The sequence below is a fragment of the Haliotis rubra genome, unplaced genomic scaffold (assembly GCF_003918875.1).
Source record: "Haliotis rubra isolate DU_JTF1 unplaced genomic scaffold, ASM391887v1 Scf393, whole genome shotgun sequence".
Lineage (NCBI taxonomy): Eukaryota > Metazoa > Mollusca > Gastropoda > Lepetellida > Haliotidae > Haliotis > Haliotis rubra.
Window position 1 is genome coordinate 552,347 of NW_025767072.1, and position 26,832 is coordinate 579,178.

General features: G+C 41.7%; 1 protein-coding gene across 1 annotated transcript in view; it reads right to left on the reverse strand.

Moving 5' to 3' along the window:
* Positions 1-26,832, reverse strand: part of LOC124286843 (mRNA export factor GLE1-like) — a 135,109-nt gene that overhangs the window by 82,506 nt on the left and 25,771 nt on the right. Inside the window, exon 2 of the mRNA XM_046723285.1 lies at positions 25,340-26,521. The gene's annotated coding sequence lies outside the window, so the exon portion shown is untranslated. The remainder of the gene's footprint in view (positions 1-25,339; positions 26,522-26,832) is intronic.

Genomic DNA, 26,832 nt, shown 5'->3' on the forward strand with positions numbered 1-26,832 from the left:
GTTGCTTTAGTCTCTCTAGCCTCTTTTTTCCCTTTTTCTGCGCAGTTTCTGTCTCTGGTTTTGGCATTTGTTCTGGCGTTTGTGATCCAGAAAGTTTTGACTTTTGGCGTTGGAGATGGAGTGGCTGAGATAGGCTGAGTTGTGTTGAGTTCAGTTGGCTGAGAAGACGTGACCCATGTCAGGTCGGTCTGACATGAGATGGTTGCAGTAGTGATGGTAGGACGGGAGACAGCAGCAGAGTAGGTGATGGTTGAAGGGGCTGCAGTTAGACTTGCAAACCCTCTTCTTTGCTTCGTGAAAGGAGATATTTTCTTTGTGTTTAATCTTCAGTATCTCGGATTCGCGTTTCCATACTGGGCAGAACTTGGAAGAGGCCATATGGTTACCACCGCAGTTTGTGCACTTCACTTCCTTAGTACAGTCGTTGCCCTCATGCTTGTCACCACAGCGGTAACAGACAGCAGAGGAACGACAGGACTTGGATCCATGTCCAAACTTTTGGCAGTTGTAGCACCGGAGTGGATTGGGGACATACACCTCCACACCAATGCTACAATAACCATAATCGAGTCAGGAATGTTTGCTGCTCGCGCGAACGTGAAGAGATAGGTGTTCGTTGGTTGAACAACACCATCCTCGTTTTTTACGGCTGTGACGGATTGCTGAGAGAGTTCCTTGACAATTTGTTACTCAGTCATGTCAGACAGGCATCGAGCTCTGTCCCGTACAATGCCTCTACACGAATTAAGGGTTTTGTGTGCTGAGACAGCGACCTTGATATTTACAAATTCTTGTATTTTGAGAAGATTTAAAGATTGGTGTTTCCGGGTACATTCTATCAGGAGAGAGCCAGATCGGAGCTTTGTGACATTGGCAACCTCTCCGCAGATACCAGCGATACCTTTGGAGATTGCAAATGGGTTCAATTGCAAAGGTTGCTTGTCACAAGCCTCAATAATCAGGAAGCGTGGCCAGTAGTCAGGTCGGGGCGTACTCTCATCAGACGAGGAATTGTCGGTATCCATGTGTCCTTGTTTTGAACAAAGGGTATTGGGAAGCCATGTCATGGGTAATGTGGTTCGGCATCCCCTCTCCCCACCCACCGCGGAGTGTCAACAAGATCGATCTTATATTGCAGCGGATCTCCAAGCTGCAAAGACCAGGGATAGTGGGATGTTATACTCCAGCGAAGTTGACATGAAATGCTGTCGCTGCCTACCAGATTAAAGGTCAGGATTGTTCTGTCCATGACAATCAATTGGAGACGTACAGAAATCGGAGGTCAGCATCACCAGATTGACCCATCAGCCACCGCCTTCTGTGCATGGGTCTGCGAGGCTAAATTGTTTCGTAGAGTATTTGTTAACATTTTGAACATGGTCAAAAGTGTAATGTAATACCACGTTTTGTATAGACATTCCATGCACAGGGCAAGGCGTGACCAGCCTATTGGTAGAATCGGACCTATTCTACCACCGTCTAGGCAAAGTTAGGGTCGAAGTGGTGTGTTGGATTAGTGAACGCTATTGCCGGTTCCGTCATCCTCAACCACCAGACTCCCTTCCTCTGCCGACACAGGGATGCAACCCACGGCAAACGGGTTGCCCAATTTGGTCGCCTCTTACGACCAGCAATAGGTCGCTGTGGACCTATTCGACCCCGGGTCCACACGGGGGCGAAGAGCCATTAGCGTTACCCAGCACCCACCACGAGGAGGTTGCTCTTCAGAGGTTCGCTAACACATCTTTCCCAAGATAACGGTTCGCAAAGAGGTGAATCATCTGAGAAGGGTTCGCGAAAGGACAGCACACGAGGGGATGCAGATTCACAGGCAGATGAACAACGCATTATCAGCTCTTTTCAACAACCATTACATGAGCAACAAGAAGACCTTGTGTTTCCTGATCCGGAGATTACAGCCTGGATAGCTAACGGCCTGAATCTGCAGTCACCATCTAAAGATACAGAGGACATCCTCTCCTATCACAAGCATGATGACAACTTTAACTCCATCACGATCCCGCCTATTGAGCTTATATCTCGGCCAATTTCCAGACAGCGTTCGAGAAAGCACCTGAATAGATCAACAGGCCAATATCAGTATGCACAGGCAGATATCAGCAAGCAGACATCTCCAAGGTTTGCGAACTCTCAGATCTACGAACAGATATCAGCAACGCAGACATCTACAAGGTTCGCGAACTCTCAGATCTTCAGGCAGATATCAGTAACACAGACATCTACAGGGTTCGCGAACTCTCAGATCTACAGGCAGATTTCAGCAACACAGACATCTCCAAGGTTTGCGAACTCTCAGATCTACAAGCAGATATCAGCAACGCAGACATCTACAGGGTTCGTGAACTCTCAGATCTACAGGCAGATATCAGCAACACAGACATCTACAGGGTTCTTGAACTCTCAGATCTACAAGCAGATATCAGCAACGCAGACATCTACAGGGTTCGTGAACTCTCAGATCTACAGGCAGATATCAGTAACGCAGACACCTAGAGTGTTCGTGAACTCTCAGATCTACAGGCAGATATCAGCAACGCAGACATCTACAGGGTTCATGAACTCTCAGATCTACAGGCAGATATCAGCAACACAGACATCTAGAGTGTTCGTGAACTCTCAGATCTATAGGCAGATATCAATAATGCAGACATCTACAAGGTTCGCGAACCCTCAGATCTACAGGCAGATATCAGTAATGCAGACATCTACAGGGTTTCACGAACTCTCAGATCTGTAGGCAGATATCAGCAACAGAGGCATCTCCAAGTTCCACGAACTCTAAGATCTACGGGCAGATATCAACAATAAAGACATCTACAGGGTTCGCGAATCCAAGGTTTAAGAACCTTAGGTCAATAGGCAGAATGTTAACATCAACTCAACAAAAAAGATCTACAACATGTGCGTTCTCTACAGTTTCCAGCCGGCTCAACTCTACAACCGGTATGAACCTTACACCTATGTAGGTTCAGTTTTGGATGACAACCAACTTGATGAAAGAATCCCTTCATCTACACGGATGCGGAGATATATACTGGGTAGCAGATGGCCTGCGGAAATTGTCGTTCACTCACTCACTCCAACCCATCAGAGACGTACTGCATATATGCTGATGATTTTGACTTCAAGATGATATCACCTATCATGCTGATATATCAAGTTTTGCAGATATACGTCTCGACAGCCTACTTTGTCATGCTTGCTTATATTATCTACAGTGGGAAGAGGTGATTTAATCACTGAACAAGATTTTACGCCTGGATCAACCCTTATTCAAGAGGTTTATATGAGCGGCGTAGAGGTACGCGCGTTTTTACTCAACCAAGACTGGTGACGTCACGCTCGGAAGCTGATTGGTCCACGTCAGACGACGCCTCCCACTGATAGAGCAAACAGCAGTAAGTTTACTGACTTATAAACAAACCCGCGGTAGGGGGGATAACTTCATCGACAGCCATGTAAACAGTATACAACTACGGCCTGTTATCATCTGGGGAATCTAATAGATGTCAACCCTTCACAGCAGCATAAACAAGATTTATTTTGGAAGTTGTTGCTGAGGAAAGTCGGCATGAGTGCCTGTCCCCGGCGATGCTACACTGCACCCAGCTGTGCTATACATAGACAATGCTTCGAAGTATGCTGATCAGCACAGATCGCCTCCGTATATAGGGGAAGAATGATGTATTATCACAGCAATCAGAGGTTAGCACTTCCGATGGAAGATCCTACCGTTTGGAATATTGTCGGCTTTATGATTATTAATCATACGAATAATAAAGACTATCGGTACTGATCGATAACATCGAGTTCAGCCGAACTAGATTCGACGCAGGGCAAAATGAGGAAGTACATCTGGGACTTAGATGGGACTTCATCGCCAAGTACCTACTACCTGGTCAACCAGATAGACAGTTCCATGTACCAGCGCTATCTACAATCCTTGGCCCACAGGATATAGAAGATTTATCCTTGTGTCCATTCAGAGCTCTGAAGATATATCTTCAAAGGACTAAGACAAGGAGACAAAAGTTCAAGCGCCTATTAATCCCGTTATCTACAGAGACAATGACAGAGGTCTCAACAACAACGATATCATTTGGATGAGAGCCATCATACTGAGAGCCTATAAAGCAGCAGGACTAGAACTTCCGAGAGCTTCAAATCCTCATGAAGTCAGAGCATTGGCGTCTACATTGGCTCTACATGGAAACTGTTCGATACCTACGATCATGTAGGGCTGCTTTTGGAGATCGGAGACGGTGTTTGCCAACCACTTCCTCAGAGACATAGCCACAGAAGACGTCTCAGGCATTCACCAATTTGGGCCTCTTGTTGCAGCACAACAACTGACGGTTCCTAAAAGGCCAAAATCACACCCTTATCACGTTGACTTGTCGATGACTTCTACTAGGAAGTATTAGTCTGAAAGTCCATGCACACAGTCTAAGACAGGCTAGCATGAGTGATTAAGATCCTGTTCGGGTAATGATCTTACCTGCACATGAAGGGGTTGCAACTCATTAATGATAATGACCTTATCATAATCTATGGGTTGTTATAAGATATCTAGTACAGGAGAAGATACTAGTTTATCTATAACCACACGAATCAACATGATTCAACTTGTCTGAGATTGAAGTAAGACAAGGAATGGTCCCCCGAGTTACTATGCAAGTTGGAAGAATAGGATCAAGGTAATGCTGTTCGCAGTTCCCTGGGGGGGGGGGAAGATACAGGACGTATCTAAGGACAGCTGTTGAATCTTGACCCACAACCTATTCCGACGGATTCTATAAGCAAAAGATCATGAGTCAGGATAAGGAAAAATATGTAACTCTTTAAGTACAATTGATATTTTATACTTATCCTGACTCATGATGAACAAGCCTTCCCAACCTCCCCGTTGAAGACACTTGTGATTTCACAGCAGATCCAAGTGCATGGGTGGAAAATAAGGAGAGAGTGACAAGTATGGGCACGTCACATGGTACGTTTGTGCGGGAAAGGGCAAGGGAGGTAACTCGTGGGTTAGTATTTATACGTCCGCTTCGGGAACTTCAAGGGACTCAAATGTTCAACTACCATTCGAAAGGGAAAGGGAGATAAGCAAAAGATCATGAGTCAGGATAAGTATAAAATATCAATTTTACTTCAAAAATTACATTTTGTACATTTAAAATGGCGGTAAGATAAATACCTTGTATGGTTTCCCCTCGGGTAATGCTGTCTGATAATACCGGCTCGGGTGACACAGCAACAAAGAGGCGTACATCAGACCGTATTACCCTCGCGAGAAGCATATGACTTACAGTGTTTTTGTTAATTGGAATGTCACATTGATTAACTTTTAGTCTTTGAGGGTCACAAAAGTTTAAAGCGCTGAGTGTGGGTTCGAGGTCGCACTTTGGACTTAGGCTAAGTTATTTTACCCTGTTAAGAGTAAGCTGAGAAGCTAGGCTGAGTTACATCCTCTTTGCTGCTTCCGGTTTTAAACTGGCTTTCAGTCGACTTCTACATCGTCGTAGTATGATATAAATAGTCGTAGTGAGGCGTAGCTGCTGCTAGAAAAGTCCAGAAAAGTGTAATAGGTATATAAGGATTGGTTGCTGAGATGTTCAACAAGACTTTTGGGACTATTGCTTTGGATTTACGCTCATCTCTCTGACAACATTGCCATTTCAAGACAAACCGTTCACCAGAATTCATTTGAGAAAAAAAAAAACCAACACAAAAATATTTAAAATTTCTGCTTTTTTGCAAACAAAGTAAGTGTGAAACCAACAAAATGGTGTTTCAACTTGAACCGTTTCTTAAGTCCCCTGCCCCTGAGACAGTCGGTGAATTGCGGAAATCCTACTTATTGCAAATTTCTGCACAACTTGAGGCTAAACCTGCTATGAGGAAATTTCAGATTTTGAAAGTTGTGTTGAATCACTATATTAGTGAGGGAGTTTTTGGAAATGGCTTAAGACGAATGTTCGGACCAATTGTAAATGAAAAAACTTGAAATTAAATTACAAATTCAAAAGGAAGAAATACAATTCGGAAGAGAAAAAGAATAAAGGGAATTGAAAAAGTTGGAAATGGAAAAAGAAAAAGAATTATGAAAATGGAAAATCGGAAAATGACGGAAAGAAATAGATCTGAATTATTTTTTACAAATTCTCCTCCTCCTTCAAACCCTTTTCTTTCGACATTGCACAGCACGCTAGACTGGTACCCACTTTCAATAAAAAAGAAGTTGACAAAATTTTCAAGTGGCCTTAGGAGTCAGGTACTATGTTACAGCAAACTGTTTTGAAGGGTAAAGCTCAGGGTGCATTTTCGGCCTTATTGATAGAGCAAAGCTCAGATTATGATTTTGTTAAAAGGACCATTCTAAAAGCTTATGAGTTAGTGCCCAAAGTTTATCGTTAGTCATGCCGAATTGCTCATAAAAGGGACAATGAAACTTTTGTAGAGTTCGCTAGAGAGAAGGAATTTATTTTCGATAGGTGGTATGGTTCTAAAGAGATCATGGATTTTGATGGTTTGAGGCAGTTAGTTTTGATGGAGGATTTCAAACAGTGTTCATTTTGATCTCAAGGTATATTTGGATGTGCATAAGGTTGATGATTTACATGAAGCAGCGATTTTGGCAGATGACCATTGTTTGACTCACAAGAGATCTTTTCAGTCTCCAGTTTTCTGGCCAAAAGGGCTTTTCCCCAGGTAAAAGATCAGGCCATGCAGGTTTCAGTGGTGTTAGAACAAGTTCAAATTCTTTTGACAAACAGTCACATTCTTCTCAGTGTAAGACTAAGACTTCCCAGTGGTTCTCATCCTGTTTGTGCATATTTTAAGAAGCCTGATCATTTGATTTCTACATGTTACTAACTCCAGTTTCAAAATCAGGCTGCAGGTCTATCATACCTAAGCCTTTCCTTCCAGGTGATTCTGAGGAGAGTAAGTCCCCAGATTCTGTAGTTCGGCAGGAGTATTTGCCCTTTGTTTCTAAAAGTTCTGTGTCACTTATTGGAGATAATTCTACCCTACAGCCCATTATTATTTTGAGGGATACTGGAACTCTTCAATCTCTGATTTTGAAGAATATTTTACCTAAACCTGGAGTTGTTTTATTCTGATGTAAGTCTTAAGTGAACTCAGATGTTGATGTTTTTCAGGGTAAAGTTCATAGGTAGTAATGATCTTATGGGGCCAAAGTTCTGAATCTTTTTCCATTTTGTAAAGAAAAAGATGATGAAAACAAACAACTTTTGTTGATGCAGTATGCAGTGGTGAGCGTATTACCTCCCTCTTTATGTCTGAAACCTCGTGGTTCAAGAGGGCTTACCCATCATGCCATACAACAAGAGCAGCCATACTCCCAAGGAAGACTTACTTCAGTTGAGTTGAGTTGAGTTGAGCTTTTTACGTCACATCGGCATTATTCCAGCCATATGAGTGACGAGAACCAGTCTGCATTAATATACATTGTAAGTACAAAGTGGTTTCGTTTCAAAGATACACATTCATTACATTGTCATTTTGGAACAGAGAATGTCATAGCACTAAATTGAAAAGCAGGTAAATTCGTTGGTGACATTACACAGTTACAATTTATGATATAGATCAACTTCCCTCAGGTAGTTCAGTATCAGATGAGCGCTCACGCTGGAGAACAGATCTTCAGATTGGTTGCATGATAATGCGAGTCCCTTTGCAGATGTAAAGTCCACACAGTCAAGCAGAATATGCTTGACGGTGAAAGCCTCATCGCAGGAGAGACATATGGGGGGTCCATCCCCATCCGTTTTTAGCAGATAGTCATGTGTAAATCGACTGTGGCCAATACGACATCGTCGTAAAATTACTTCATCACGTCTTGACTGGCAACCCAAGTAGGTATACCCGATTGTTGGCTTCAATTCATGGAGTTTGTTTCTTCCTACTTGAGTGTCCCACCTTTTGCATCAGGTCCCGAGTAAAGCTTTTGATAGTTGGTTTGAAATCACTGTAGGCGATTAGCAGTGGAGATAGGGCTTTTCAAGAGCTGCTTTTTGCTGCAGCATCGGCCTTAGTGTTACCTGCTATGCCGATGTGACCCGCAACCAACAGAGGACGATGTCATATTGGCTAGTAGAAAGGTCGTTGTACAGTTCTAATATGTCCAGGATGATTGGGTGACTTGAAGTCACGTTTAGAAGTGCTTGAAGGCAGGATGATGAATCTGTAAAAATGATGAAGTTTTTGGACTGATTTTGCTGTTGAATGTAGGTCAGAGCTGAGAAGATAGCTATGGCTTCAGCGGTGAAAATGGAACTGTTGTCGGGGATCCTAGAGGAGACAGTCTTGGCTCCAATGACTGTAGCGCTGGCAACTTGGCCATCGTCCTTGGATTGGAAACCTCTCCAGGTTTTGGTAATTCCTTTGCAGAAGAAGTCATCCTTGGGGTACCCTGATAGTTGTAGGTTGTACAAATTGCAGAGACAAGCCAGCGGGGAAAAAGTTTCCTTACTGGCTGGCTCGCCAACCTTCCCTCCACCATAGCAGCAAAACAATTGAGACCTCTTGCGGATTTCTTTTGTTCTCTTTATGTAGGCATGGAGAACCTGGCGAACACTCGCTGGAGAGGATCCCGAGGTAGACTGATGTGTGAAATCAGAAAGCTCAATAGGAGCTGTCAAATGGAAGGTATGAGCAACTTTAGGACGATAAGGCGAATGCTTACTCTGTCTTTGTGGAAAACAGTAAGCGCTGGTTCTGCAGACGTAGCATGTATGTCACCCACCCTTCTACCAGAAGTCCCCGCCACAAGGAAAGCAGTTTTCCATGTTAGCAGCTGGAGTGAAAGAGATGACAGACTCGAAAAGGAAGGACTGGAGAGCCAATCTAAAACGATTGTCAAGTCCCAAGGGGGGGGGCTTGTACGCCTTGTAGTAGGGCGCACTCTGTCCACTCCCGCTAGAAAGCGCTGTACAAGAGGGTGCTGTCCCAGAAGAGCACCATCGACAGGGGTGTGAAAGGTAGAAAGTGGAGTATCCTCAAATAGTCGAGGCCAACAAGCCTACGTCCAGCTGGGACTGAACTCCAATACTGTGACTAACGAAACCTCGTTTAACTACAGAATCCACGACGTCGACATCACAGAAAACAAGTCAAAAGAGACGGCGCATTGTAACATCAAGTACAGATACCGAACCAACGTCTCCGATCGTGTCGAAATAGGAAGTCGGCCGAAGCCCGGATCATATTTCACACGGTCCCTGTGGCCGTGACACCGGTGTAGATAAACATTGTCAACCCTCTGACGATTCTGAATATCGGTGTTGTGATGGAACTATTAAGTTTCTTTTTTGGAATGTGAATGGTTTAAATTCCAAAATCAATGAAAAAGACTTTTTGAATTATTTACGTCATTTCAAAATTGTATGTCTTGCAGAAACATTTGTTGACAATATTTCCGATGTTGATTGGTTGCATGACTATGATATCTTTTATAGCCCAGCAATCAAACTGTCTGAGTATGGTCGACTCTCTGGTGGTGTCTGCGTAGGTGTTCATCGATCTGTCAGCAAATCGTGTAAGTTGTTGAAATCTGATTTTGACAATTTTATATGTATAAAATTCAGTAAGTCGATATTTGATATTAACTTGATATGTACATATATCCCACCAGTGGGTTCATCCTACTATAAGACTCACACAAAATGTAGTCTTGATAATGTTGATCAGTTTTTACTTTCTAATTTGTCTGAGTTTAGAGATTCCATATTGTACTTTGTGGCTTACATGAACGCGCCACGAACAGGAGAGAGTAACAACCCCCAAGTGACATGTGTCTATGATAGAAACGTCACCAATATATTTGATGACGAGGAGGATATCCCTGTCGGGGATCGTAAATCACATGATAAGGTCATAAATAGATTTGGACAAATTTTGATATACATGTGTTATGCATTTCATTTATTTATTGTCAATGGTAGAGTGTTTGGAGATGAACAAGGTGACCATACTTTTGTCGGACAGCATGGCTGTAGTGTTAATGATTATTTCATCTGTTCTCCTGATCCCTTTGAATATATAAGTATGTTGAATATAGGTGATCGATTAGATTCCGATCATCTGCCTTTAGAGCTCAAATGCCGATTTCCTAAAATGAACATGATTAAAGGTGAATCAACAGCGGATATCTCCTCTAATGAATAAATGTGTGGAATGAGTCTTTATGTAAGACATTTTTAGGAAATCTTCAAGAGAGAACGGCAGCTGGTTTTCAGTCGGTGTTTAATAAACTTGATAGTAATATAGAAGATGCTATTGATGATTTTGTAAGTATGATTTTAGGTTCTGCAAGCTGTATGAAGAAACGTGTATCGATCTCACCGCCGCGAAACAATACCCCCTTAAATCCTGAGTGTAAGGCTGCACTGCGGGTTGCACGAAAATCTCTAAAGACATTTAGACGAAAACGTAACGATATCAATAGAAAACTATATTGTAAAGAACGAAATATATACAGAAACTGCTGTAGAAGATTTAAATCGGACCTGAGTAAACGAAATGTCGATAACTTAACAAAGGCAACAAAAAGCCCGACCTCATTTTGGAAACAAATCAGATATTTAAAAAGTCGACCAACACGAAAAAATGTAGTTCCGAAAGCGGAATGGTTAAATCATTTTAAAAAATGTATTTCGTAATGATTTTGTTTTTAATGATTCTTTTGATGATTGTCCTTTGCAGGATGATGCAACACCAGATATTTTAACTGCAGAAATGTCAGACGTCGAATCACTTGTATTAGACTCACCCATAACAGATAATGAAATATCAGAAGCGTTATTGCATTTGAAAAATGGAAAATCAGCTGGTCTTGACCTCGTCGTGGTGGAAATGCTTAAAAGTTCAGAGTTTGTTATCATGCCCTTTTTGAATAAGTGTTTTAATAAATTGTTTGAAAATGGTATTTTCCCCGTTGTTGGGCGCGATCGATTATTGTTCCCTTACATAAGAAAGGTGATGTCACCAATCCAGATAATTATAGAGGAATCTCCCTTATGAGTATTTTAGGTAAAGACTTTACATCTGTTCTAAATAACAGACTCACTAAATGGGCAAGTATGACAGATAAAATTCCCGAATCACAAGCAGGCTTTAGAAAGAAATATTCAACTTCTGATCATATCTTTACACTATTTTGCACTAGCCCAGAAATGTCTATCCCGTCGTAAGCGTAAAATTATATGTAGCTTTCGTTGATTTCGTAAAGCATTTGATTCTGTCAATCGTCTCTAAATTGTGGTATTCTTTAAGTAATGCTGGCCTGAAAGGTAGAATGTATTCAATTTTAAAAGCAATGTATGTGATAGCTTGTGTACGTTGTGGTGATGATCAGACTGATTTTTTCGACGACCCCGTTGGCTTAAGACAAGGATGTGTTGTGAGTCCAATTCTATTTTCGCTGTTTATCAACGAATTGTACTACGATATTATTGCAAATGGTAAGCATGGCATCCAAATATTTCCAGATCTCTTAGAACTTTTTATTCTTTTATTTGCTGATGACGTAATTCTTTTATCAGAATCTGTAGTTGGACTACAAACCCAGTTAAATATTTTGGAACGGTATACTAAAACATGGGATTTATCCGTTAGTTGAGTTGAGTTGAGTTGGGTTTTACGTCACATCGGCATTATTCCAGCCATATAGTGACGAGAACAAGTCTGCATTAATATACATTGTAAGTACAGAGTGGTTTCGTTTCAAAGACATACATTCATTATGTTGTCATTTTAGAACAGAGAATGTCATAGCACTAGATTGAAAAGCAGGTACATTCGTTATTGACATTACACAGTTACATTTTATGATATAGATCAACTTCCCTCAGGTAGTATCAGATGAGCGCTCACGCTGGAGAACAGATCTTTCAGATTGGTTTGTGTGATAATGCGAGTCCCTTGCAGATCTTAAAATCCACACAGTCAAGCAGAATATGCTTGACGGTGAGAGCCTCATCGCGGGAGAGACATATGGGGGTCCATCCCCATCCGTTTTTAGCAGATAGTCATGTGTAAACCGAATGTGGCCAATACGACATGACGCCGTAAAATTACTTCCATCAGGTCTGGACTGGCAAGCCAAGTAGGTATAACCGATTGTTGGCTTCAATTCATGGAGTTTGTTCCTTCCTACTTGAGTGTCCCACCTTTTGCATCAAGTCCAGAGTATAGCTTTTTGATAGTGGCTTTGAAATCACAGTACCAGCGATTAGCAGACGGAGATAGGGGCACTTTCAAAGAGGCTGCTTTTTGCTGCAGCATCGGCCTTAGTGCTACCTGCTATGCCGACGTGACCCGCAACCAGCAGAGGATGATGTCATATTGGCTAGTAGAAGGTCGTTGTACAGTTCTTATATGTCCAGGATGATTCGGTGACTTGAAGTCACGTTTAGAAGTGCTTGAAGGCAGGATAATGAATCTGTAAATACACGATGGAAGTTTTTGGACTGATTTTGCTGTTGAATGTAGGTCAGAGCTGAGAAGATAGCTTTGGCTTCAGCGGTGAAAATGGAGACTGTTGTCGGGGATCCTAGAGGAGACAGTCTTGGCTCCAATGACTGTAGCGTTGGCAACTTGGCCATCGTCCTTGGATCCGTCTGTGAAGATGGATCTGTGAAGTGTTATACTGAACGTAACTGGTTGTATTCCTGTTGGAACACCCAAGGGATTTGTTTCAGACTTTTGAGTTTGGTGAGGGTAAGATCGACTTGTGGTTTCACCATTTGCCATGGTGGTGAGGACAGAAGTCGGTAAAGGCGCCAATGATGTCGAGATCAGATCAATTTTAGCTGCAGATATGTGTGGTTTGATCCTGATTCCAAGTGGTGGAACCAGGCTTAGCAGTTTGGAAATAAGTTGTTTTCATAGAGCGGGTTGAAAACACAATTGTATGCTGGATTGGACTCATTTGAACGTAATTTAGTGATATATTGCAGTGAGAGTTTAATGCAGCGTTGTTCAAGGGAAGGTTCATTGGCCTTCGCATATAGACTGTCTACCGGAGAGGTCCTAAAAGCTCCCAGGCAGAGCCTTAGTCTTTGGTGGTGGATAGAGTCTAATTTTTCTAAATTGCTTTTGCAGGCTCCACCGTAGACAATGGAGCCATAATCTAGTTTACTGCTGACTAATGATCTGTACAGGTGAAGGAGGGTGGTCTGATCCCCTCCCCACTCTGTATTTGAAACTACTTTTAGCAAGTCTAAAGCCTTCAGGCACTTTGTTTTCAAATATTTTATGTGTGGTAAGAATGTCAGGTGGTTGTCGAATATGAGTCCAAGGAATTTGGCCTCTTCTACTACTTTGATGGGAGTACCATCTAAAGTTAGGTCTGGATCCTTGTGTGTGGTTTGTATTTACGAAACTAAAGTGAATACAATTCGTTTTGGATTTTGAAAACTTAAAACCATTTTCATTGGCCCATTTTTTGATTTTGTTAAGGCAGAGTTGTAGCTGCCTTTCTATTGCGTATGCATGTTCTTACCACGACATAAGAAATATTGAAGTCATCCACGAAAGGACCCCATCAACGCAACTGTTCAGAACGTTAGTGAGGCTGTTAATTTTGATGCTAAAAGTGTGACAGACAGGATGCTGCCTTAGGGGACACCCTGATCTTGAAGTGGAAGTAGTCAGACAGTGTGGAACCCACCCGGAACTGGAATTGTCTGTTATTTAGAAACCGAGATATGAATTGAGGGTAGTCTACCCTCAATCCAAACTCGTGTAAATCTTTTAGGATACCATGTTTCCATGTTGTATCATATGCTTTTTCTAAGTCGAAAAAGATAGATACTGCATGTTGTTTGTTGACAATGGAGTTTTTGATAGGAATGATTCCAGACGCACCAGATGGTCAATGGTACTTCGTTTTTCGGAAACCACATTGGAGGTCACTGAGGAGGTTATTGGTCTCCAAGTACCAGATCAATCGATTGTTGACCATGCGCTCCATGGTTTTGCAAACACAGCTAGTTAGGGATCAGTATGGTCGCGACCTGGTTTTGGTGTAGGGATGATGATGGCATTGTGCCATGACGGGGAAGTGTCCGATGTCCGTGATGTCATCAAATATATTTAGGAGTGTTTCTAAAGCCTATGTCAGGGAGGTGTTTCAGAAGCTGATAATGGATTTCATCAGCTCCTGCCGCAGCATCATGAGCCTGTCCTAGGGCAGTACGTAATTCATGGAGGGAAAACGTTTCGTTGTAATCCTCCCCATTATCAGAGTTAAAATTGACTGGTTTCTTTTCTTGTTGGGTTTGATATTTCTGGAACTGAGGGTTATAATTTGATGAGGAGAGTGGTTTGCCAAAGTTTCGCCAAGTTTGTTTGCAATTTCAGATGTATTTGTTAGAAGGGGAGTCGCCATCTTTCAGGTGGTGAACTCCTGATTTTGACCCTTGCCCTTGATCTTTTTGAATCATGTTGCACACCTTGGACATGGGTGTGCGGGAGTTGATTTTGGACACATATTTCCTCCATGAGCGGCGTTTAGTTTGTTTGAAGGTACGTTTTGCCCTGGCATTTGTCATTTTAACAACATTCAGGTTATGCACTGTAGGATGTTGTCGGAAATATTTTTCCGCCTTCTTCCTATTTTTCCTAGCTTGTTTGCAGTTTGTATCAAACCATGGTTTGCGTATGTGCGGGTTTGCAGAGGACTTAGGAATACTTTTGTCTCCGATGGCATTTAGGACGTCTGAAAATAGTTCCATGGGGTCAGGAACATTCCTGAAGTTGTCAGGCTTAAGTTTTTCTGAACATAGGGATTGGAATAAAGGCCAATTGGCCTTAGTAAACTTCCATCTTGTTGATGGTGGTTCATCCGTGGGGTTGATAGTTAGAAAAGGTGGCCGGATATCTTCTAAAGGAAGGTGGTCCTTTAATGACCAACTTGTCATTGTTTCTGATCATTACACTTATCTTGGTATTAAGTTTACATCTGCTATGAACTGGAAAACATCTGTTACTGAATTATCATTGAAAGCTAAGAAAGCATTGATAAGACTTTTATCTGCCTTGTGTAAAATTGGTGTGTTGACGCCCAGTATTTACTTTAAACTATTTGATTGTCAAATTCAGCCTATTCTTTTGTATGGATCCGAGATTTGGGGATTCCAGAGATATGAATGCATAGAAAAAATATATCTGATGGCCTGTAAGAAATTTTTAAATGTAGGACCCTCTACACCGAATTGTATGGTGTACGGTGAATGTGGGAGGTATCCCCTGTATATAAATGCTCATATTCGATAAAATTCTGGTTTAAGATATTGTGTATGCAAGAACATAGATCACCTAAAAAGGCTTATAACATGCTTGTTCATTTGGACAACATTGGTAAAGTGACGTGGGCATCTTATGTAAGAAATCTTCTGTTTTCACATGGTTATGGCTTTTGTATGGTTAAGTCAGTCAGTTGGTGATGCAAGTTTGTTTTAACTCAGTTTCGAGAAAGAAGTCTTAATATGTTTAATCAAGAATGGCATTCAGTAATACATAATAGTTCACGGTACGACTCTTATAGAATATACAAATCACTACTCCAGCCGAGGAGAAATATCTGTCATTTTAACATCAAAGAAATTAAGATATCCATTTATACGTTTTAGGTTAGGTTTGATCAACATAATGGTAAACGAAGGAAGACGTTTTCATATTGAACGATGCAAGAGAATGTGCCCATTGTGTAATATAGATGTGGGAAATGAAGTCCATTTTTTGCTTGTATGTCCTTTTTGTATAAAGATTTTATGCATTACGAAATATATAGCTGACTATTATCTACGTAAGCCACCTACATTAGCATTTAAACTACTTCTTTCATCAACTGACCAGCATGTAATAATAAAGCTGTCGTACTATATCAATTATGCTCTTATTAAACGTAACAATCTGATAAAAAGTGTTGTATGTCCATCGTATTTCACTACTTGTACATAATTTACTGCCTGTATCATGATTTGCTGTTTGGATCACTAATTACAACTTATTGCACCATATGTATAATGTATATGTATAACTCCAATGTATATGGGCCGGAGGCCTTTTGTACAATAAACATCTTTTGACTTTTGACTAGATCTGCAGAAAAAGGTCCGGAAACCCTCTATTGTCACATCAGAGTGCATAACGGGCACATCTATCCTCATACTGAGCATTTGTCGAACCCCTCCTCGAAGTCAGAATTGTGTCTGCAACTGGAGCAGGAATTCCGCGTGCCTCGAGTTGAGACCTGACAGAGGCCAAGCCACCCATTGAATGTGTTAATTTTGTGTGGTGCTCCGTTCTGAGTTAGAAGGTCCGGACGAAAAGGGAATGGAACAGGAGGCTGAGCCACAAACCTGAGAATTACTGGAAAGCAGCTCATGAATGGCCAAAGGGGCGGAAATCTGAGACAGGACCCTGGGGACTAACGGTAGGGGCGGGAAAGCCCACAGTATCTTGCCCGTCTAACCCAGTGCAAAGGCGTCGGAAACGTATGCCCTTGGGTCTTGGATCCGAGAGCAGAACACAGGAATCTGATTTGTCCCCCCTCCCCCGACGCAAACAGATCCACCTGGAACGGTCCGTACAACTGGGAGATAACCCTGAATGTCCTTCAATTGAGCATGCACTAGGTGTGGGGATAGGATTCGCCTTCACAGGATGTACATCATCGCCGTCTGGTTGTCCATTTCTAGACGAACCCTCTGGTTCTGAACATGGTACTTGAAGCTCTCGAAAACCAGTCTGACTGCTCTCAGCTCCAACACATTGATGTGCAAGCAAGGTTCCTTCTTGGACCAGAGGCCAGAAGCTGTGAGACTGCCCAGAACATCCCCACCCGGAAAGGGAGGCATCTGTCTGCACTGAGAGAGATGGGGTCGAGGCCTTGAGAGGAGCCCTCTCAAGAGCTGCTCGACTTTGGTCCACCACTGAAGATGAGCAAATAGCTACTGAGGAACCTCTATCTGAGTCTATGTTTAGGAAAGAGCCTTCTTAGCCGTCCTCTCCATACCACATCTAGTGTAGCTGCCATGTGACCAAGCAGAAGGAACCAAGTTCGAGCTGGGGCCCTGGGTGCCGAGAGGAATGACAGAGTCTCTTCCCTCACCCTGTTGATGCGGTCGGGGGATAGTGAAACTAACCCCTGTCCTGTACTGAATCTCGCCCCTAAGAAAATCAGGTTCTGAGACGGAACTAGCTCTGATTTCTTCAAGTTCACATTCCAACCCAGTCGAATGAGACTGTGAAACATTGCTTTGGTTGCCGATGTGCCAGAGCTCGGATCAACCAGTCGTCTAAGTAAAGGTGGCAAAGCCAACCTTGTGACCTGGCGACCAGTGCAGGTACCATCATCAGTTTGATAAACACCCTCGGGTCCGTAGGGAGACCGAATGGTAGCACTTTGAACCGATAACTCACTTCCTCAAATGAGAACCTGAACGAGGGGTGCACTGGGACATGTAAGTATGCATCCTTCAGGTCGATTGACGTAAGCTAATCTCCCGGCTGTAATAAGGAGATCATTGAATGCAGTGTCGAAGGAAGGTACCTTTATGACGCGATTCAGTCCCCTCAAATTCAAAATGGGTTTGAAGCCTCCATCTTTTTTCGGAAGTAGGAAGTAAGTGGAGTAAACTCCTTCGTTTTCCTCTCCTACTGGTACTTTCTCGATTGCAGCCTTGACTAGCGACGCTTTGATTTCGACTCGGAGGAAGTCTGCTTTTTCTGGCTGGTTTGGCACTGGAGTGTGACGAATGCCTGAGAAATGTGGAGGGTCTTTCTTCCACTGCAGCATGTGGCCTTCTCTGATAGTGGACAGGATCCAGGGATTTGAAGAGACTTTTGCTCAGTCTGACAGGAAGTGGGATAGTCGGCCACCAACAGGGATTTCTGGCAGAAGGCAGTGGAAGGAGTGTCCACTCCAGTCCCCACGAGTTCGGGATGCAGAGGTTGAGGGAGTTTGGAGCAAACCTCCCTCACTTCCAAAAAGGCTGCTGGGCACCACCAGCTGCCCTGCCCTTTGCCTTGCCTTTCCCTTTGCCCTTAACCTGCTTTTTCGTCGCTGAGAAATTCTTCTTTTGTGGGAGAGTCCACACGGAAGACTTCCCTGTACCCAGCCACGGCTTGGAAGAGGAAGAAAAAGAGGGCACGGTAGGATGGTTGAAAGTACCTTATACTCCTTGTAAGAGCTCGCTGCCAGCGCTGCCTGCCTTACAATCTGCACCGACCCTGGAAACAAGGTTGAACCAAGCTCATAAGGGAGGGCAAACAGGGTAGCCTGGTGCTGTGGCAGGTAGCTAGTACAGCACCCATTAAGCCAACAGACAAAGAGCGCAATGCGTCCCTAGAGAAAGGCGGCACAGGCTGGCCTTGGCTAGGCCCAGAGGTTGTCAGTGAAGGGGAGTTACCCCCACAAAGGGCTGCCAAGGTTACACTGCACGCGTCCACAACTAGGACACGAAAAAGAGCATACTGCTCGCCATTTCCCTCACCCTGCAGATCTTGAGCCGAAGCCAAGGTCTGCTCAGCCCTAGGTGATGGGTCACAGTCTCCTCGACCACCAACTCCTCAACCATGACACGCATAGCCTCGAGCTGCTGCTGAAAAAGAAGCTCCATGTTAAAGCCCGGGGATGGAGGGACCACCACACCGGAAGAGGTGCTTACGTGTGCCTCCTTTACAGTTTTACCACCCCTATGCCCCTACGCTTAGATTTACTCAGGGGGACCACCTCGGCATGGTCGGCCACAACCTCCCTCACTTCTTTTGGGAACGTGAAGTCAGCCGCCCGCCGCTTCTGGGTCTTAGGGGTCAATGCCTGACAGGGAAGCTAGTTGCAGACTATCGTGAAATTTATCCAAAATGGAATAAAAACGATAAGCAAAGGGTACCATGTAAAGTATACATTATATATAGATAATATATATGTGCTAAAATTATAGAGATATAATTTACACACGACAGAAAAATGCAGTGTAAGGATGTAAACAACAAAGATGGCCGACCCAAGATGGCCGACATCTCGTGAAATCGCGCCAACTGCACGAGAGTATATTATGCAATTGTACAGAATTTATATAATATCTACACAAAGTGTAGAGAAGTAAGATATGCATGAAAACAATTTAAATAAAAAAATGCATATAAGCATATAGTTATAGCCAAGAGCGAGGGTGTACTGACGTTAGTTTGACCCTGCAAATTGGTGTTTAAGAAAGAGCACGGAAAATATGAATACTTAATGCAATTCCATGAGAATTTCCTTTCTCATGGCGTGATGCTATAGTAGTACCAATACCTAAACCTGGACGTGATCATACGGATCCGTCCAAATATCGACCAATTTCACTAACTAGATGTGTTTGCAAAACCATGGAACGCATGATAAATAATTGACTTGTTTGGTACTTGGAAACAAATAACCTTATAACAGATATACAATGTGGTTTCCGTTAAAAACAGAAGTACTGTCGATCACTTAGTGCGTTTTGGTTCATTTGTTAAAAACGCTCTAATTAATAATCTTTTTGATCTTGAAAAAGCATATGAGACTACGTGGAAATACGGCATTTTAAAAGATTTACATGGCTTTGGACTGCGAGGCCGTTTGCCTCAATATAAAGCTAACTTTTTAAATGATAGACAATTTCAAGTTCGCGTGGGTTCTACCCTGTCTGATCATTACAATCAGGATCAGGGTGTCCCACAAGGCAGTATTCTGTCTGTGACTTTATGTAATATCAAGATTAACAGTTTATCCAAGGTTTTAAATGATTCAATCGATGGATCACTTTTTGTGGATGATTTTAATGTTTCTTGTCATGGTAAAAATATGCATACTATTGAACGGCAACTGCATTTGTATTTAAACAATATAAATAAATGGTGTCTTGAAAACGGCTTTAAACTTTCTAAATCCAAAACTTATTGTATACATTTCTGCCGTAAATACAAACCGCATAAAGACCCTGAACTATCTCTAAATGCCATCAAAGTTGTCAAAGAGGCCAAGTTCTTGGGTGTCATTTTCGACTCCCATTAACCTTCCTGACACATATTAAATCCCTTAAAACTAAATGCCTGAAGGCTCTCGATTTGCTAAGGGTTGTTTCCAATTCTAAATGGGGAGGGGATCAAACTATCGTCCTTCACTTATATAGATCATTGGTGAGATCTAAACTTGATTATGGCTCCATCGTATATGGTGGAGCCTGCAAAAGCAACCTAACACTTTTAGATTCTGTCCACCACCAAGGCTTAAGACTTTGTCTTGGGTCTTTTCGAACTTCTCCTGTTGACAGTATCTATGTTGAGGCCGATAAGCCACCTCTTAACCAACGCCGTATAAAATTATCTTTGCAGTATGTAACCAAACTATATTGTAACGAGTCAAATCCTGAATTTAATAGTGTTTTTTTATCCTCTTTATGAGGATCTATACAACAGGAAGCCTTCTTTTGTTCCACCTCTTGATCGAAGAATTAAACCATTCCTTTCTGCTGCCGGCATTGAGCTGCAAAATATAGCTCCTTCTCGTCTTCTTTCTTCTCCTACTTGGCAGTTCGTTAAACCACAAGTTGACCTAACATTAACCACATTTAAAAAATCAGAAACTAATGAAGTACAATATAAACAAGAATTTAATCAATTGAAACATAAATATAAAACATACAAATCCTTGTTTACAGATGGGTCCAAGGATAGTGGCGCAGTTGCTTGTGCCACTGTCCAGAACAATCTCCTCTAGGTTACCAGATGACAGTTCAATATTCACAGAAGAAGCAAACGCAATACTAACGGCTCTTAAATATATTAATAGACACCCTAAATATACACAATACATCATATTTTCAGACTCTCTGTCTTGCCTTCAGGCTATAAAAAATCTTTCTTGTAAACATCCACTTTTAATCGAAATAATTGAATTATATAATGATCTTGCTACTGGCCAGTGCGACATCGTCTTTTGTTGGTTACCCTGCCATGTTGGTATTTTTGGGAACACAATGGCCGATTTTGCTGCTAAGGCAGCACTCAACAAATCTGTGACACCACTTCTTATCCCATACTCTGATTACAAAGCTAGCATCAGAACTTACATCCGTGATCTGATACAGAAGAAGTGGGACACCCAGGTAGGTATCAATAAATTACATGCAATAAAACTAACTATCGGTTACAACCTACTTTGGTTGTCAGTCCAGATTTGAAGAAGTCATTGTGCAACGATGTCGCATTGGCCATACTAGATATACTCACGAATATTTATTGAAAGGCGAAGATCTTCTGTTTGGTATCCCTTGTGATGAAAGAATCACATTCAAGCCTGTCTTGGTTGACTGCTTTGAATATTCCATCACAAGGGATAATTATTTCAAATCACGAACAATTAAGGATCTTTTTAATAATATAAGTTCTCATTTAATTATTGCATTTTTACAAGAATTAGAATAAATGATTTGTAAATAGATAAATATTTTATTATTGGTAGTTTAGATTAGTATATGAGATTGCTAGTGCCTGTACCCTCAAAGGGGGTTGAAGTATTGTAAAATGATTTTCCTCCTGAGAGGGTGCGTAAGTCCCAAAACATTCAAAGTCAATTTAAATTAAATCAACCTTTTTTAATCGTAGAATATGTGTGTTTTTAATATATGGCTAAATGTGTCTAAACCGCTAACGGCTGAACGGATGGTGTAAATCCAGCTAGGGTCCATGCAGGAAGCAAATGTACTCTAAGTCCCCATGGTCCCTAATATGGTAATCTACCTTCAGTTGTTTGCAATATACCCTGTTTTACCTTGTATTGTCATCTATAGTTAAACTGTTTTAGATTTACTTGCTAGTTTTAAATTCGAATCTGTGATAATCTAGTTATTTTACTGTGCTTCGTTGACAGGTTTTTACAATTTAACATTAATTATTATGTATAAAAACAATTGCTCTCGTCATAATATGGCTGAATTATTGCCGATGTGACGATAAATTTTAACTCACTCATTCCTGGAGCAATTCCTCTTCGTAGGATTGTCAATGCTGTGATTGTCCAGGCTTTTGTCTTGTTGAGTGTGATCAGGCTCAAAATTGTATATCAAAGGTGTTTCAACATGTTATGTTATGTTATTGGGTATTGAGCAGGTGAAGGCTAGTACTAATCAACCAGAGTCACATGGAGCTTTAGAGAAGTTTCATCAAACTTTGAAGAATATGATCAAGATTTATTTTTTGAGACAGAAGGTTTGGGATGAGAATGTGCATTTGTTGCTCTTTGCTGTCAGGGGAGTCAGTTCAGGAACGTTTAGGGTTTAGTCCCTTTGAGCTTGCATTTGGTCTTAGTGTGTGGAGGCCACTAAAACGTTTACAATCACCATCCTGAGATCAACCGTTTGGACGATGTTTCTACATTTTGGGACCCGTGAAGGTCCGGTTAGAATACTGATCTCCAGTAACCCATGCTTATCGTCACGACTAACGGGATTGGTTGGTCAGGCTCGCTGTCTTGGCTGACACATGTCATCAGTTCGCAATTGCGCAGATCGATGCTCATGCTGTTAATCACTGGATTGTCTGGTCCAGACTCGATTATTTACAGACCGCCGCTATGTAGCTGGAATATTGCTGAGTGCGGTGTAAAACTAAATTCACTCACTCACTCTAGATTCGGAACAATTTTCAAAAGCTTGTGAGTTGGCCAAAGAAACCCTGAAAGCTTCACAAGCAAACATGAAACAAAAGTATGACAAAGAGTCATAAAGGAATCTCATTCCTGCAGAGAAAGTGTTAGTCTTACTCCAATTGCTGGTCAACGACTGAGAGCTAGATACCAGGGTCAATATCTTGTTGACAAAAAGGATAGTGACAGACTAGGTCGCCTCATCTCCTGGCCGTCATAAGCAAAAAATATTGTGGTATGTAAACATGATTAAGAAATACCATGACAGGGTAGAAACCAAACAGGTCAATTGTATTTCCACACTCTCCCAAGTTATCGATTGTGCTAAGACAATGGTGAATGTGTTGATAATATTGATGATTGGGTCAGCAATGTGAAGTATGACTTCACGGAAGTTAAGGAATTCTGATGTGATAGCTCACCTTGATGATAAATCATCACATTTATTCCTAAAGCAGAAAGCTCAAATGTCAGATTTGATTCATGAGTTCTCTCACTTATTCCCTGATGTGCCTAGCTGAACTGATGTTGTTAGCCATGATATCGATGCCTGTAAAGCAACATCTGTATCGAATGAATCCTGTTAAACGTAAAATTCTGTGGAAGAATTGAAATACATGTAAGACAATGACATTATTGAACCTAATGACAGTCCATGGAGTTCACAGTGTGTTCATGTGCTGAAGAGTGGTGGAGGTAGTTGGCGCTGTTGTACTGACAGGAAAGCTGTCAATGCACTCTCACAAACTGATTTTTGTCCAATTCCGAGTGTAGACGATTGCATTGGTCAAGTTACATACATAAGTAAGTTTGACTTATTTAAGGGCTTCTGGCAGGTTCCTCTCACAGACCGTGCGAAGAAAATATCCGCCTTCACTTGACCAGATGGTCTGTATCAATACAAAGAGATGCAATTCGGTCTGACGTACGCACCTGGGACGTTCCAGAGAGTCGTCAACAATGTCACATCTGGCCTTGATAGTGTCGAAGCGTACTTGGATGAATGTCATCACTTACGACATGGAGTGGGAAGACCATCTGAAGAGAATCCGTGCTTTCTCCCAAAGACTGTATGAAGGTAAATTGTGCGTGAATCTTGCAAAGTGTTAATTTGGGTTTTTTGGCATGCTGTGGGGCATGACCAGGTTCAGCCAGTTCATGCTATAGTTGAAGCAATTGTACACTTTCCAGTACCTCATGCGATTCTTGGGTATGGCAGGCTATTATAGAACGTTTTGTCAAAATGTCTCAGATGTGGTATCACCACTTACCAACCTTTTGTGAAAAAAGGTAAAATTCCGGTGGGAAAGCAGTTGTCAGACTGCATTTGAAAATGTCAAAGCCTTACCAACGTATTGCAGGCACCAAAGTTTGAAAAAGCATTTAAGTTACAGACTGATGAAAGTGATGTAGGTGAAGGTGGTGTCCTGATTCAAGAGGAAGATTCAGGAATTGATCATCCACTTTGTTATTTTTCCAAGAAGTTTGACAAGCATCAAATCATTTTTTCTACCATTGAGAAAGAGACATTAGGTCTTTGGCTAGATTTGCAGCGTTTTGAAGTATACCTAGGTACAACAACTTCTCCTTTTGAAGTTTTACTGATCACAATCCCTTGACTTTTCTTCACAAAACAAGAACAAGAATCAAAGAGTTATGACAATCTTGTGATCAGGCGTTTTAAAGGCAAAGACAATGTCTGTGCTGATGCACTTTCCAGATTGTAAATGCATAATGTCTTGATGATGCTGTATGTTTGTATCTGCATTATGTTATGGTATTATGTTAGTGTGTTGCCGGCGTTCACAACTTGTGCTCAACGATTGTTTATCTTATGCACAGAGTGCGGAAGCGTATTGCCGAGGATAACACGTCGTAGCCAATGAAAAGGCTGCTGCTTGATGATTCAAATCATAACCGCAATAGACATTGCAGTATCAGCATCACTGTCGCAGTATCGACGTCACCGTATCAACCTCACATTTCGAAGAACACTGCCATTACGCCATCATACGGTAGCTGTAAGTTAGTAACATGTTCAGTAAGTTCCGTGGAACACGTCAAACATGTCTACATGCTTCAATATGCGTTGGAGATAAAACGATAAAAGTTACACATTCGTTCAAAGCACGTTACTCATAGGTTAGAAATAGGTTTTGCATACGCTAGACATTATTTCAATGTATTTCGACTTATGAGTAACATAAAGAGTACATGTATGAATGTGTGCCAACGATCGCATAACTTACCTACAGCTTATGGCCTGCGTAGGCAAGACGTATGGGCCATACGTTGGCATGCACAAAATTTTCCGACGACCTCGCCGTACTACTTATTCAGCATACGCCAGTATATTCGCAAAATTGCCATTCGTCGGCATAATTTGGCTAAATCGACAAGGTGTGACAAGACGCCTAACAGTCAGAAAACAATATTACGTCACCTCAAGACTTTATTTAAATAACTGCCTAGTGCAAACTTACTTCTAGGTTTATCTAGAGATTAGCTTTGTTAGAAAAATACTTCATTTCTTTCAGTGAGTAATATAGTTTTCACACCATAATTTGTTGGGTGTGTTAAATAAAACGTAGCTGAGATATATATTACCTTTTGTCCTTACCTTTATCTGTTTTTGTCCTGTGCTAGTTTGTGTCCGAGGCTCTTCGTCTAGTAAACGAGTGGAACCATTCAGTGATATTCATTCTCGTGACCGAGTTGGTAGTTTCGTCATACCTGTATGCCAGTGGTCCCTGTTTATCATAGAACACTATCCCTGTCACTGGCCTCACGGCTACGTGAACAACAACCGCCTCTGTAACAGTTTCTCGCTCACCGTTAGGCCTCTTGATTGTCTCCTCCACGTTCTGTCTCGTAGGGATAAACCGTACCTCTGCTACCTCAGCATCGTCTGATTCCCTTCCGTCATAGTCACAAACAAGGGTATTCTCTTTTATCCTTTGTGCTAGTCGATCCTTGAATTTGGTTCCTTCAGTGATTATTAGGGGCTGTAGAGCTGGTACCTTAGAGTCATAGCCACAATTACCATAGATCACATTCTTCTCGTGTATGCCATACAAATAAGAACCACCTTTTTCAAGTTTGGCAAACGCACTTATATATTCCGGGAGACGAAGTTTGAGGGAAATCTGATCAACTATCTCATCTTCTTTGACTTTCTGTGAAAAGTGACTTTTCAATTGGACTGACCTACTTTCTCTTATTTCTGCTAAGACCGATGTCGAGTCAATTCCAGGAAGTGAATGGAATGTACCACTGTACTGTTTCTTTTCCCTTAGAAATGTCCGGAGTGCTTCGGCAGCAGGGTCCAAGAGGCAGTCATCAAGAGCTACCTTGGTTTTAAAGTCGGAAGTTGTCACAGTTGAAGCTGCAGAAACGAACAAAACTAGAAAATCATGGAAGTCACAACATTCTTCATGATCACTTAGCCTTTGCTTCCTATAAACGTCAGGGAAGAATTTTCCATCTTGAATCAATGCATTAAGTTTGGTGTCGGCAAACTCATCAAATGCACCCGTAAACTGATCTCCTTTTTCTAAACCGACGAGATGAATCAATATTGACCCAGAGTTTGAGTTGCGTAAAGCTGATACTTTATTTAACAGTTCATTAGCTTTGTGTTCTCGCTTCTGTCTTTTCTTTTTATTGTCTGTTTCTTGTTTTGCACCATACAGGTAGCTAACATGAATCCCCATGGACAAGATGTGGCCATCATAAGCGGCGTACTTACTGAACTTAGCAACTGCTTGGTCACGTCTTGGAATACATCCACTGAAACATATGAAGTATATATAGATGCAAGATGAGAAACAGAATAAATAATGTAATATAAAACATATGGGTGGCTTACCCATTCTCTCATATATCTAAAAGGATAAATGCCTACTGCATCATCACTAATTTCTGAAAGAAACGCCCATTAAACAAGAGTCATGAGACGATTTTTTTCCATGGACATCATAAAAATATAAGTACCAAAATCCTTAAATAGCAAAGGCCCCACTTCAAGATCAGTTTGATAAATCTGCCAATTCTTGTAGAAAGATATTTAACGGGTTTCGAGTTGATCTCCGGAAACGAAA